Raw genomic sequence first — 12,684 nt, forward strand, 5'->3', positions numbered from 1 at the left:
AAATTATAACAGCTTAAATATAGTATTTGGTTGCAAACCAGAAATTCACACATAAGGAGACTGGCAGATTATTGCATATATTGTCAATCAATGTATTTTTAAGATGCACCATTGACTTATAATAGTAATGCTAAAAACTCCGTACGCAATACTGTTATCTGGGACACGGGAGGGAGTAAAAGCAAGAGGCTGCAGACTCTTCTGCAGTGTTCCTTCTACTTGCTCTTAAAATACAGACAAGGGGTCTGATGCAACTGTCCTAATCTGGTAAGAGTCTGTTCCTGGGCCTGACTTACCTAGGTCTGAAGGTGCAGTGAGGAGACGTACCGGGTACAGATCCAGAGAGCAGCCATATCTGTTAGGACTTTTTAATCCGTTTCTTAAAATATGCTGAAAACTTTGCGAATGAATGGCTAGTCGGGATCTGCATGTCCCAAATTTATTAAAATAAAGTTCAGCTTCCATTTCAGAGCCTCCAGGACTGGCATACCAATGTGATTTCACATTATAAGAATTTAGGGAATCAATGAACTAGAATAATGTTCTTTTCATCCCTACACTGATACGTATATTGGCATGGTAACTATTAGTGCTAACCAAATCACCAACCTAGATATGTTAAGATAATTTTTTTCCTATTAGACAAACATGAAGGTATGGATACAGGATTTTAAAATATGCATCTGAGTTCTGACTTTTGGTTTGCATTTGATATTTTATTTAGAATTATGCAGATCGAGTGTAAGAGAAAACAAAATGCCTCAAGAAAGAAGTTAAAAATGAAATTGTGATGGGGTGGGAAGAGCTTTAAATCACAGGTGTATAAAGGTGACCCTGGTCTAACCCCACCCAAGTAGTGGCTTGTTGCAGCATACTGTATATCTTCCAGCCATCACATTTACGCAGTATCTTAAAATAACATTTGTGATAAATGTGCAATTTAACTAATTTATGGTGCTATGATGTGCTCAGGGCTACATGCAAGATGAAAATCTTAAATGGAGCTTGAACAGCTCACTTCACAACAAGAAATCAATATGCCAGATCTTAGAGAGCTGTTCACTGGAGTCAACATTTAGCAAAAAAAAAAAAACAAAACCAGGGAATGTATCTTCAAGTTTTAGTGAGTAAGAAATCTATAATTAGCTGAAATATGACTTTTAGTGTAAAGGGACTGTGTCTGGAATCAAAAAATTTCTAGAATCTTCATGATATTTTATTTTTGTATTAAAATTGAAAGTATATTGTTTTAATTATGCCGTTGCTTTTGCGGTAAACGTGATGTGCAATTTTTTATCCAAACCAAGGCAGATTAGTGTTATCAATATGGGAATTATCTGTTGCATTTAAATATGGCTACATATCTTGCTATATAAAGCTAAACACAATATGACTCTGCATGTTATGACAGCAAAAAAAATTGGCTATACTTTGAGATTTAAAAAATTACTGGCATGTATTGAAGGGAAGAACCTTCTTTAATTTTGCAATTTCTTATTTCAGCTGCAGCAGAAAAAAAAAATGAACTGTGGTGCAAGTGGAACAGAGATGACTCGTAATAAAGCTAAATTTAATTAATAAATTTTGTACTTTAAAATATGCCTCCAGAGAGCCTTATATATTTCCTAGAAAAATATCAAATTATTACATTTATTGCTGCCTGTTTTGTTTGGGTAACTTTTTGTTACAAGAATGTGTTGGAGCTTTGCTAGGTGGTCTGTCCACACTGCTCCACAGGGCTGAAATACAGGGAACAGTCATAAAACTAGAATTTATCAAGGAAAGTAGGAAAAAAATTGTTGCAAGATTACTCAACTTTTAAAAAGTCACCGGACTGTCCTGTTAGCCAAGGATGAAGTAGCTCTGAATACTTCACAGTTAATGTTTTAGCAGTAGAAACACAAATGTGTAACTCCCTTGAGTATCGCCAGTAAATACATACAATCTCCAGGAAAAAAAACTGAGTAAATTCTCTTCTCCTGGGACTGTATGCCAAGATGTGCCTTCCAGCCCTGGCTTGACCTGCTGTAGGTAAATGAGAGAACAAGAAATAATTATCCTACAACCATCTCGGAATATGAAAGTGGCTCTGTTGGTTGGGGTGTGGTAGCAGTGAATTTTGTTGGGTTTTCAGTAATTACCCTGTAATAATGAAAAGCTTGTATATGTTTAAGACTATAATATCACAGCAGTCATTGAAGGGTATTTGCATAAGAAGTCAATCTTTTACCAGTGAAGGAAGAAAGAATCAGGGTCATTTGCAGAAGGGAGCAGAATTATGTATTAACACATCATTATACATGTCTGAAAGCGCTGGAGTAATCGGTGAGGTTACAATCTGTTTTCAGGCCTTGGTTTGGGGCAATAATTTTAACTAAATGTTCAGCATGAAAAAGATGACTAAGATTTACTAACACTGTGTTCATTATCTAGTACTTGCACAAATACAGCAGTAGTGGTACATAAAATCTTCTTTTTTCCATGTAAAACCAGTCTTCCTTCATACTTAATATCCAGCTTACGTGTTGGGCTAGAGGTTTGTTTGTTTGTTTTTCATCAGTATATTACAACATCTACGTGGGACACATTAACTTCCTCAGCAGCTGTTGCTTGGTTCACTTTGCCTTATTTATAGCTAGAAATGCACTTCCGGTTAAGTAATCTTTTAAGAGAATTAAAATCAGATAGACTTTTTGGGAGAGATGGATTTGTCCAGACCACTCATCAAGTTCATATATATATATAACCTCTAGTGAAATGAAAATACGTAACTGCAAATCATACTTCTATAGCACCGTGCCTGTCTTTTCATTGTAGGAGTGCTTAAAAAGGAAAATTAAAAATTACAACCCAAGGCAGCCAAGAAAAGGAATTTTTGAGTAATAATACAACAAGAAATTTTCTCCATATCATGCTTTTTAAATTCTCGGCCTGTTTCAAGAAATAATAAGCAGTGTTGTAGAGCAAGCAAGAAATAAGAAGTTAAAAATGACAGGGCCAGACCTGGCCCCATTCCCTGGCCGGGGGCTGGGGTGGGTGGTGGAGCTCACAGCTAACAGTGATGTCTTCCTTACCTAAGCTGAAATGATGGTGTGCCCCCCACATCACCCCCTGGGTTTTCCTGGTGTCGCATTAGGGTGAAGATGTGCCTTTCTTCCCCCATACACTTAAATTTTGCAAGCCGTGTAGTGGACTTTGTAACCAAATAGTGAGCTAATTTTCTGATGACTTACCTCTTGATGCCTGAGGTAAGGACTTTGGTCGCAAGGGAAATGAATTTCAAATGATTTGGCACTGTGGAAAAGCCTATATTAGACCTGTCAGCCCCATTCCACTCCCTGTGGAGAAGATAGTGTCCATCTTTTTATTATTTTTTTTTTAATATCAAAAATATAAATGGAGAGAGACTAACTTTTAAAATTCAGTATAAATTAACAATGAAAAATACTTCTTTATTAAGCTTTGACATATCAGATTCATTCTTGCATGGTAGGAAGCTGGGGACATGTTTATAGCCATCATAGTTGTGAGTTAGTGACCTTTCTAGCCAAGTGAAATGAAATTACTTGAAAATGGAATTCTTTTTAATTGGCACATTTGTAGGTGGCGGGGAAAGGAAGGGGATTTGCTAAAGCGTGTGTGCAATATAAAGCCTGGGAAGAACTGTAAAAAAAGCCTGGAAGCTGTGCTCAGCTGTAAACCTGTGCAGAGAGGGAGAACGAGGTAGGTGTGTCAGGAAGCAGAGTCCTATTCTTGGCTTTTTTTTTCCTCTAAACTGGAGGTACAGTCACTGCAGTTCCGCCTCAGTGACCATGAAACCGAGTCGGCAGAAGCTGAAGGACTCCGCTCCTGAAAGCCTCATCAGGACTTGTCATCGCTCTAATGAATATCATTTAAATTGCTTTGTATATTGGTGGAGTTTGGATGTCGATTTAATTTGTGCATGTGTTTGAGTTCTTCTGCTTGGCTAGGCTAACAGAGAGCAACAGCCTAATGAAAAGTGAGTTGGTGACAGCGTGATGAGCCCCAACCCAATCAAATGTGTTTGAAGGGCTGTTTTGACAGGGATCTTAAAAGTAGATCTAGAAAAGAGGAGTAGTGCTTCAGTTCAGTACAATTGTTTCAGGCTAAGATTACTGGGTTTTGTACCTCTGAATGGCTGAATGTTTTCTGTGTGCACTCTGGCTTGTGCTAAAACATGAATTCATTGTGTTTAGAGCAATTCAGAAGAGTGGGCTCCCCAATTAAATGTCTCTGGTAATTACTGGAATTAAAAAAACCCACAACACTTTAAAATAAAGTCATTATTGGAGTGCACTGGTGATTGGGAAGCAAAGCTTAACCAGGGGTTGCTGTGTCCATCTCCATCTCTAATGCTGTGTTGCAGAGGGCAGAGCAGAAGAGCAGCAGCAGATTAACACTGGAGGGCAGGGACTGGCCAGTCAGGGCCAGCCATGGACTTCTCTGCATTAATTCCCATTTACTGTGCCGGGAAGTTGAGCATGCAGTGTCAGGGAGCTGCAGAGAAGGGCAGAGCAGATGGAGAAATTCTGCAAAATGTATTTCATTGCTCCCTGGGTGCTGGGGACAAGAAAAGCTGACCCACAGTGGTTCATACTGTGGGGAAGGAGGCTGGTGTGACTGAGAAAGTCCTCTCCTGATGGCTGTGGGTATGAGGAGGAGGGTCCCCAGAGGGCACAGCCTGGCTGAGACAAGCAGGGCTTGCCCTCTACATGGCAGGGAAACCAAATCCTCAAGATGGCTGGGACCCTGCCCTCACCACACATAAACTTACCTGAGTTATCATACTAGCAGCATAGACATAGTCTCACATTTTACCCACTAGGGTAATACCTACTAGGAGTAATACTCCTAGGTATTACTAGGAGTGGGTAAAATGGCCACATCAACCCTATAAATTATACTAATTCTTCCAATCTCCAATAAAATGTTCACTTTTTGCCTCTTACAGGTGCATTTTGAAGGCGAAGGAAAATAGGCTCTTGAAGACAAATCAATTTCCACACCAGAGCTGGTGTCAAAAGGGGAAAGAGAGACTGGCATTTCTCCATCCTCTCTGAAGGCTACAGAACACTCTGACACAGTAGCTTGCACTTCACAGTGCTTCAAATGGACCCAGGGATCCTAAGTGTTAACAAACCCCAAAAAATTCATTTTTAAAATTTCATGTGAAAACTCAACAACAACAAAAGAGCACAGGAGGAAAACTGGGTTACAAGAAAAATCTACAGTCCAGATACTCTTATCTAAGAGATGATTAATACATCAGATAAATTGTTCAGCAATGGTTCATGCAAACAGACCCTCTATAATTCTGCCAAAGTCAGTGAGATCAATGTGCTCTGCTGAGTGATTGTGGCACTGACCACTCAAAAGAAAGCACCTAAGGGCAGCTGTAACTTATGCTGATTTCATACCCCTCATGATTTCAAAATATATGAGATTCTCCAGCTCTCTCTGAACTGAATCCATGTATAACTCTCAGGAGATGCTTGCTCCTGTTTTGGGAGTGAACATGACCCTTTCCTTCTTTGTTGGCCCAGATTCTGTAAATGCCATATGCTTCTTTTTTATGTGATAAATGTTTTAATACAACCATCACCCCCAGACAGACTAGTTACCATCAATAATTTGACAGGGTTTCAGTATTCCTTTTAATTTCAGCATAAGATTTGGGCAGTGTACGAGAACACGCAAAACCCCAAAAGAAAGTAAGGAATTATGTGATAGAAAATGTATGTAAGTCTCCAGCAAGAAACTATTAGACTAAAAAAAAGCACAAATTCAAAGCATGTGTTTGAGTATTTAATGTTAAAAATATAAATTAGGTATTGAAGAAGCACAAAGCACCCACTTGTACTTCCTTAATAGGGCTTTTATTAAAGGCTCTAGAAGAGATTCCAAGGAGGGAGAGATCAAAACAGCGGTCTCATCAGCTCCGGTATATTAGCAGCTTCTCAGGAAGCACTGAACAGCAGGCAAAACCACACTAACCCACAGGTGCAGGCACATTAGACTGTAAACAGTTCTGATCCCATAGAAACACTCTCAGCACATGTAATACTCCCTCTTAGCCTGGTTCCTGCGCTCTGAAAACTGCTTTAACCCCTCTCCTGCTGGATGCAGCCGGAGCCTGGCACACTGCTCTCTGCTCTGCTGTCACTTTGTCCTCCTGCCCTCCTCCCACAGCCCTGCCATGGGCCTCTTGCTGTGCTTTCTTGCAGACCCGCTCAGATCTCCCCCCGAAGAGGCTGTTTCACGGGGGATGACAAATGCCACAAAGCCATCAGAGACACCCAGTGCCACACCACTGAGTTTGCTGCCCTACCTGTCCCCCCTGCTCCACAGGGCTGTCCCCTGGACAGGAATGCTCTGCTGGGCACCCAGGCTGCCCTGCAAACGTCAGGGAAGGTCTGGTGGCCAAGTGGGGATTTTTTTTGAAGCTGGTCAGACACGCAGCAACATAACCAAGTGCCTCAAAACTAAATGCTCTGGAGAGCAGCTGAAGCATCTGTGCTACCACTCTTGGCTAGCAGAGCCCAGATAGGTGCTGCCTGCCATCTGCTCAGCCTCCCAGCTGCAAGCCCTGTCCTGGAGCTGGAGACCACAGCATTCCAGCAGCCAGAGCATCCCCACATCTGCAGCCCAGCAGCCAGAGCTCTCCCTTCCATGCACACTGTGCCTTGCTCTAGAGGGGGCTTTCTCGTGGGCTGAGCTGCTCCCTGGCTCTCAGCATGCTTTCTTTGTGGACACAGGTAGTGGGTGTCCCCCAGCAGAACTTGGACCAGACCCCACAAGCCCTTCTGCCTGCTGGGGAGCTCCAGAGCTCAGCTCAGCACATGTCAGCTGCAGGTGATCAGCAGCCAGGGAGCTTGGCACTCTTCAGCTGGCAGAAATTTAGGTGCTTATTGCGTTAAATGGGAGCTGATGGGTGGTTGGGTGAATGTTATTGATTCTTGTGTGGTGGGTGGATAATGTATCTAATGTCGCTGGCCTCTGGGTTTCCCTGTTGGTTGCTCTTCTGTTGTTTGTTGGACTTTAGAGTCTTCGAGGAAGAAGGTAAGTCCTGTGAGTTGTGATCTGTGAGGAGGTTTACAGAGTGGCTAAAGAAGTCTTGCATTTATTTTATGTTCAGCCTGAAGTAAAGGCTATTCTCTCTCTGCTAACTATAGGCTATTTTACTCACTCTCTGTAACCTCGGCTAGCATCTATTTAACAATAGTTTGCTTTTCCCTCACAGTTTTCTTTTGGTCTGTTCTGTTTTCTTGAAATTGCTTTGCTCTTTTGAGATGTGGAGAGAAAAAAAAATGCGTTTTTAATAGAATTTTAAAATGGCTCAGCTGTGCTTTCTTGTATTTTTAAGTTATACAATAAGACTGTCTATACAACAGCTCACAAAAGAAGAAGCCTTTTTTATTGTTTGTTGTTGCTTTGTTGCTGTTAAGGCAAAGTAGTCGGTTGATGTGGCAAGCAGGTGGCATGACACTAAGTATACATGACAGTATATATGTAATACCATTTTCTTTAAGGAAGCTTGTACGCTATTTCTCATTGTTGAGCTAAAGGTCAGGGTGTCAGGTGACTTCTGCAGCAAGAAACAATTCTCCAAGCTGCAAAACTTCTGCTGAAGTTGGTGACATTAAGAAAGATGGAGGCAAATTGGAGAGAATCCAGAGGAGATCAACAAGAATGATTAGAGGTTTTGCTAACATGACCTGTGAGGAAAAGTTAAAAGTATTGGGTTTGTTTAGTCTAGAAACAAGAAGTCTGAGTAGGGACATGGTAATAGTCTATGCTTTAAAAAGTTGTTATAAAATGGGTGCTGATCAATTATTTTACGTGTCTACCAAGGGCAGGAGAAGAGTTAATCAGTTCAACCTGCAGAAAGGGGCACAGAGATTGGATTATCGAGGGGAACACAACTCTAACTCCAAGTTAAGCACAGAGCAGCTTGCAGGGGAGGAGTGCAGGCACCTTGTGACAAGCTGTCGTGGGTGTTCTTGACCTACTTGTGCTGCAGAATAACCAGAAGTTGAACTTTGAGGGCTCCTGTAACCTACAATCCTTTTTGAACACCTCAGGTGCAAGGCTGTTGCAGAGAGTACAGTTTTTTTCTCTACGAACTTGTGGCTGATTTCCAGCTGTACACTGGTAATGACTATTTTAACTTTAACTATTTGGATGGAGTTCTCATGTCGCTTCTGTCATCGTTTTGGTTCATCAGGCTTTTTTTAAGCTGTACAGGAAGCAAAACTAGCTTTCTCTCTTCTAGTGGAGGGAGGGACCTACATGGCTTAGCATCATTGTTGCCTTTGCTAACCAGCTCTGACAGGCGGTGCATTTTGCCATTTTACACTGTGACTGCCTTCTGTGCTCAGGTGAGGTTGCACTCCTGGTAACACCGGTGGGTAGGGTTACTTTAGACACAGCTTCATTTTTTTGCTGGCAGAGGTGTTAAGTTTTCAACATCAATCATATGGCTAAGTCTCTTGCAACTGGAAAAAGGGACCCTTCACTCTTTTGCACTAACACTACAAACCTTTTCAGTGTTTCAGGGCAGACTTCAGGCTTCTCAAAATGAGCTCCCTCATTTACACTCGTAATACACACATTGTGCAGATAACAGACAGCACCATTTAACCCTATAATATGTAGTACCACACATCCTGCAGTACAGCTGGAGTCCTAGTTACTCCTCAGGGAAGCCTATTATGGCAGCACAGTCCCATGTATCAGTAATAAAGTGTTTCAGAGACTCATAGGAATGTTAATAAGTTTGAGATAAATACAGCATGTTAACGTTTGGGCTCTGTTACTAAATTTTACTTTAATTTAGTCCTCACTGCTCTATTTTCATCCGTGGCTCACAGTTTATAGGGCTTTTCCAAGCACAGACAGAGAGAGCAGGATTTAAGTGTCAAAACAGATGCTTAAGGCTGTCCTGAGGTCTCCAGAATATCTGCAGAGACTGGACATGTGTGATACAGGACCTGTGGGAGGTCCCTGCCCTGTCCAGGAGCAGCTGAAGGCCAGGTGAGGCTCTAACACCTCTGCTGCAGCTCATCCATGGGCAGGGCATCCAGTGCCTTTGCACTCAGGGTGCCTCTGACACTGTGAATTTTTGCCTTACTCCTTAGTAGACGATATATTTCATTTGTTTCACTTGACTTTAGCCTCATTCTGTAAGGAAATACCTCCATCTGCTTCTCGTACAATTTTTAGAACGTTTAGGATGTTCTGTTTTTAACAAGCCTTGGCCAGAGAACTTAAGAATAGTTTGTGGTGTGACTAAAAATTAGGACTGTCTTAGTCTTTTATGGGGATTTTTTTGAATGTGTTAGGGTTCGTTTTTTTTGTATATCCTTAAATGTTCCTTCTCTCTTTGTTGTCTCCTTCCCCCTTCAGTAAAAGGCCTGCATAGATACCCTCTGCAGAGTCCCAGAGTGATCAGACTTGAGTATGTATGATTGTCATTACATACAGTCACCTTTTCATCACAGATGCAGCCAGCAGCCAAAAGACCATGTAGGTGCCCTGTCAGAAAGGGAAAGGGCAAGAAATGGGGAAGAGAAAGATTTCCTTAAAGTCCAGGCCATAGAGAAGGCTGTAGGTCTATACAGGCTCTGGCAGGGGAGGAACAGGGTTAATTGCCAGAAACCATAGCTTATAACACAGCTAACAGTGGACCAGTAAAAACAAACAGCTGAAATTTTTTTATTTTTTTTTTTTTTTTTAACTGAAGAATTAAAATAACAGCTAAAGGCCAAAACTCATTATTTGAGACACTAAATGTCACTCCAGCATGGGATATTTCTCAAGGACAGATGCCACTATATACCACCTTTGATTCCATGTACTGTAGCTGTGAGTCTTGTGCTGTGCCTACACCCACCCATGCTCTCTGAGAACTGATGGCTTTGCCAGATATAAGGTCCTTTGAAAACATAGGATGGAAGGGCAAAGAAAAGAAAATATGTTTATTTTGGTGTTTTTCAATGAGAAATGAAATGAGAGGCTGCCTTCATGCAGGTTATTGTTCCTAAGCCTCTGCCAAGGCTCTCCTGTGGTGTGAATGGGTCTTGTCCTGGGGCAGAGCCTCAGCCTTGCAGATCTGTTTCTGTTGAGGTCCTTCCTATTTTGCTTTCCTCCTTATCCACCTATGTGTATATTAACCTGTACCTTTATACTGGTCCATATCACTAGTGATATGTTTTATAAAAACACAAGCAGTTAATTTTTTCTAAAGAGATAGTGTTCTAGCATTAAAAATAACACAAACTAGTAGAGGTTACAGGAAATTAAATTTATTTGGTTCCATTCTCTTGGGTGTATTGCATATCATGACCCTCCTGCCACTAGCAAACCTACTGTTAAATCCATCAAAATTGATCTATGTTTAGCTATTCATTTTATGTATATTAATTTGAACAGAACATTTATTTGGCTTAAATTTTATTTTCGGTGGTGGAATGTATGTTCCAAATGCAAGCACAGACGATTTGCTAGGATTTAGTTAGGAGGAATGTGGAATGTTAGTTTACAAAGATAATAACTGAACTATTAAAGCCAACAACCCCTTTTAAAGCAAACATACCATTAAAATATAGGAACAGTTTATAGTGTAAATAAAATTGAGGATATGGATTATTTAAAGATAAAAATTTTAGGGGTAGCTATGAGAAAGTTGAATAAAATGTATTTAATTGCACCACTCTTTTTTCTAAAGTGAACTTCAAAAATGCAAATAAAAGATGATAGTTTATAGGCAGAGGGAGACAGCTACACAGACAGTGATGTTAGAAATCCATTTTACTTATGGAGATGTATAATAGTGATTTGACTTTTATTTTCTAATCTGAATCAGATTTCAGGGGGGGAAAAAATTGTACCTAAACTCCTAAGTGGCAGAATTTATCTTGCTTGTGAATCCATACAGTGGAAAGGGAAGCAAAACATTTGCTTCTAGATCATTCTCCTTGTCTGAATGACAGATACAATAATTCCCTCTATTAGCCAGATCCATTGTCTTTATTTTGCACAGAAGTACTGTATTGCTGAGGTAGACTTCCACTGCTATGCATATTTTAAGGGTTATTTGGCAACACAAGTAAAGCTAAAAGTAGCCTCTTAATCTAATTAATTGACATTTCTGAATCTTGCTTTCACAACAACACATGGTTTCATGTTCTGGGTTTTAGCACTTGTCAAGCTTTTTTGGAGAATGTTTTGGTCAGAATGACAAGATAATTTGTGACTGAGGCTCCAAGCTAGAGAAGTGTTTAAGGCTATAATGATTTATTATCATCACAGAATAACAAAATTTACAAAGCATTTCATCAGAATTTTTGAAATAAGTTTGCCACCGTGGTAGAAGCATGCAGGGAGGGGGGGTCGTCTTACCCAAATGCCAGTGTGACTTATTTGTAATAATTACAATGCTAAATTTATTTTGGAGCTTTTCTTGACAGACTTGCATGGTTAGAAAGAGCAGAGGTGAGAGAACTGTAACAACTAAGAAGGTAAAACTCTGTTTAAACAAACACTCTGTAACCAAAATAAAAATATGTGCTTCATGCAATAAATAATATATACGTGGCCATATTAAACTATCAATGTTTTTCACTTTGGCAGCAGAGACTAGAAATAATCACACTGTAAAAAGTTTAAAATAGCGAATGTCTCTGCTTTTGATGTTCAGAAATACACACAAAACTACTTTCTTAAAGGACAAAATAGGTGATGTTACTGAGTGACAGTGCATTAATGGGGCTGGCATTTGTGGACTTTCAGGCAACTGCTATAAAAAGAAATAATGTAACCACACAAATTTTGACTTCATCTTGATTCTCTGCTAAGTGAGCTAAGGATGCCAGACTTTGAGACAAAATGTCTGACTCTGAATGTGAGGCATTTCCACTTATTCTCTGTGTTTCTATAACTTATTATGTAATTAAATACCTTGAAACCCTAGGCATTGGTTAGTTTAGACAAAGTTGTGACAGTTATTTGACTTCAGAGGCCGGGAATAGAAGCCACTTCTGCAATGCCCTAAAGTGATTTTGAGGCTGTTTTGTTTGACTATCAAACACATACCTTTCCAGAGCAAGCTTTTTTTAAAGATGCAGTCATAGCTCGCTGAGGGATGAGGTGAGGAGTTAACATGTTTGGCAGCAAAGTGTGTGAGACACTGTTTAGTAATAACAAAGACAGTATCACACAGCGTCAGTGAGCCCTTTGTCTCAAAGGATCACCAAGTTGTTTCTTGTAGAAATTAGCTCTAATTATTGTATGTATTTATAAGGCACTAGCACTGCAGTATCTGTGTGCCCTTTCCAACAGCTAGTACACAGTGAACTAATGGCAGGCAACTTCCAAGCTGGCACAGGGAGTACCCCTTGGGTTTCAGGGATTTTTTTTTTTAATTCTTTTTTTTTTCCCCCCTCCCTTTTCACAGAACTAGTCAGGCACTTGCATTTAGTGAGTTGGAATGTAAAAAGATGTGTCTCACATCTCCTACAAGAGCTTGCCAGATTCAGGCTCTGATGGATTTCTGGCAAGAGTCAGTTCCGGAGCTGAGGACCCACCACAGAGAATATCTATTTATTTAAGCTATTTATAGCATTTCTAAAGAACTCCTCACTGTATTATCTCAGCATGTCACAA

This window comes from Myiozetetes cayanensis, unplaced genomic scaffold, assembly GCF_022539395.1.
Source record: "Myiozetetes cayanensis isolate MyiCay16 unplaced genomic scaffold, myiCay2020 scf16, whole genome shotgun sequence".
Classification (NCBI taxonomy): Eukaryota; Metazoa; Chordata; class Aves; order Passeriformes; family Tyrannidae; genus Myiozetetes; species Myiozetetes cayanensis.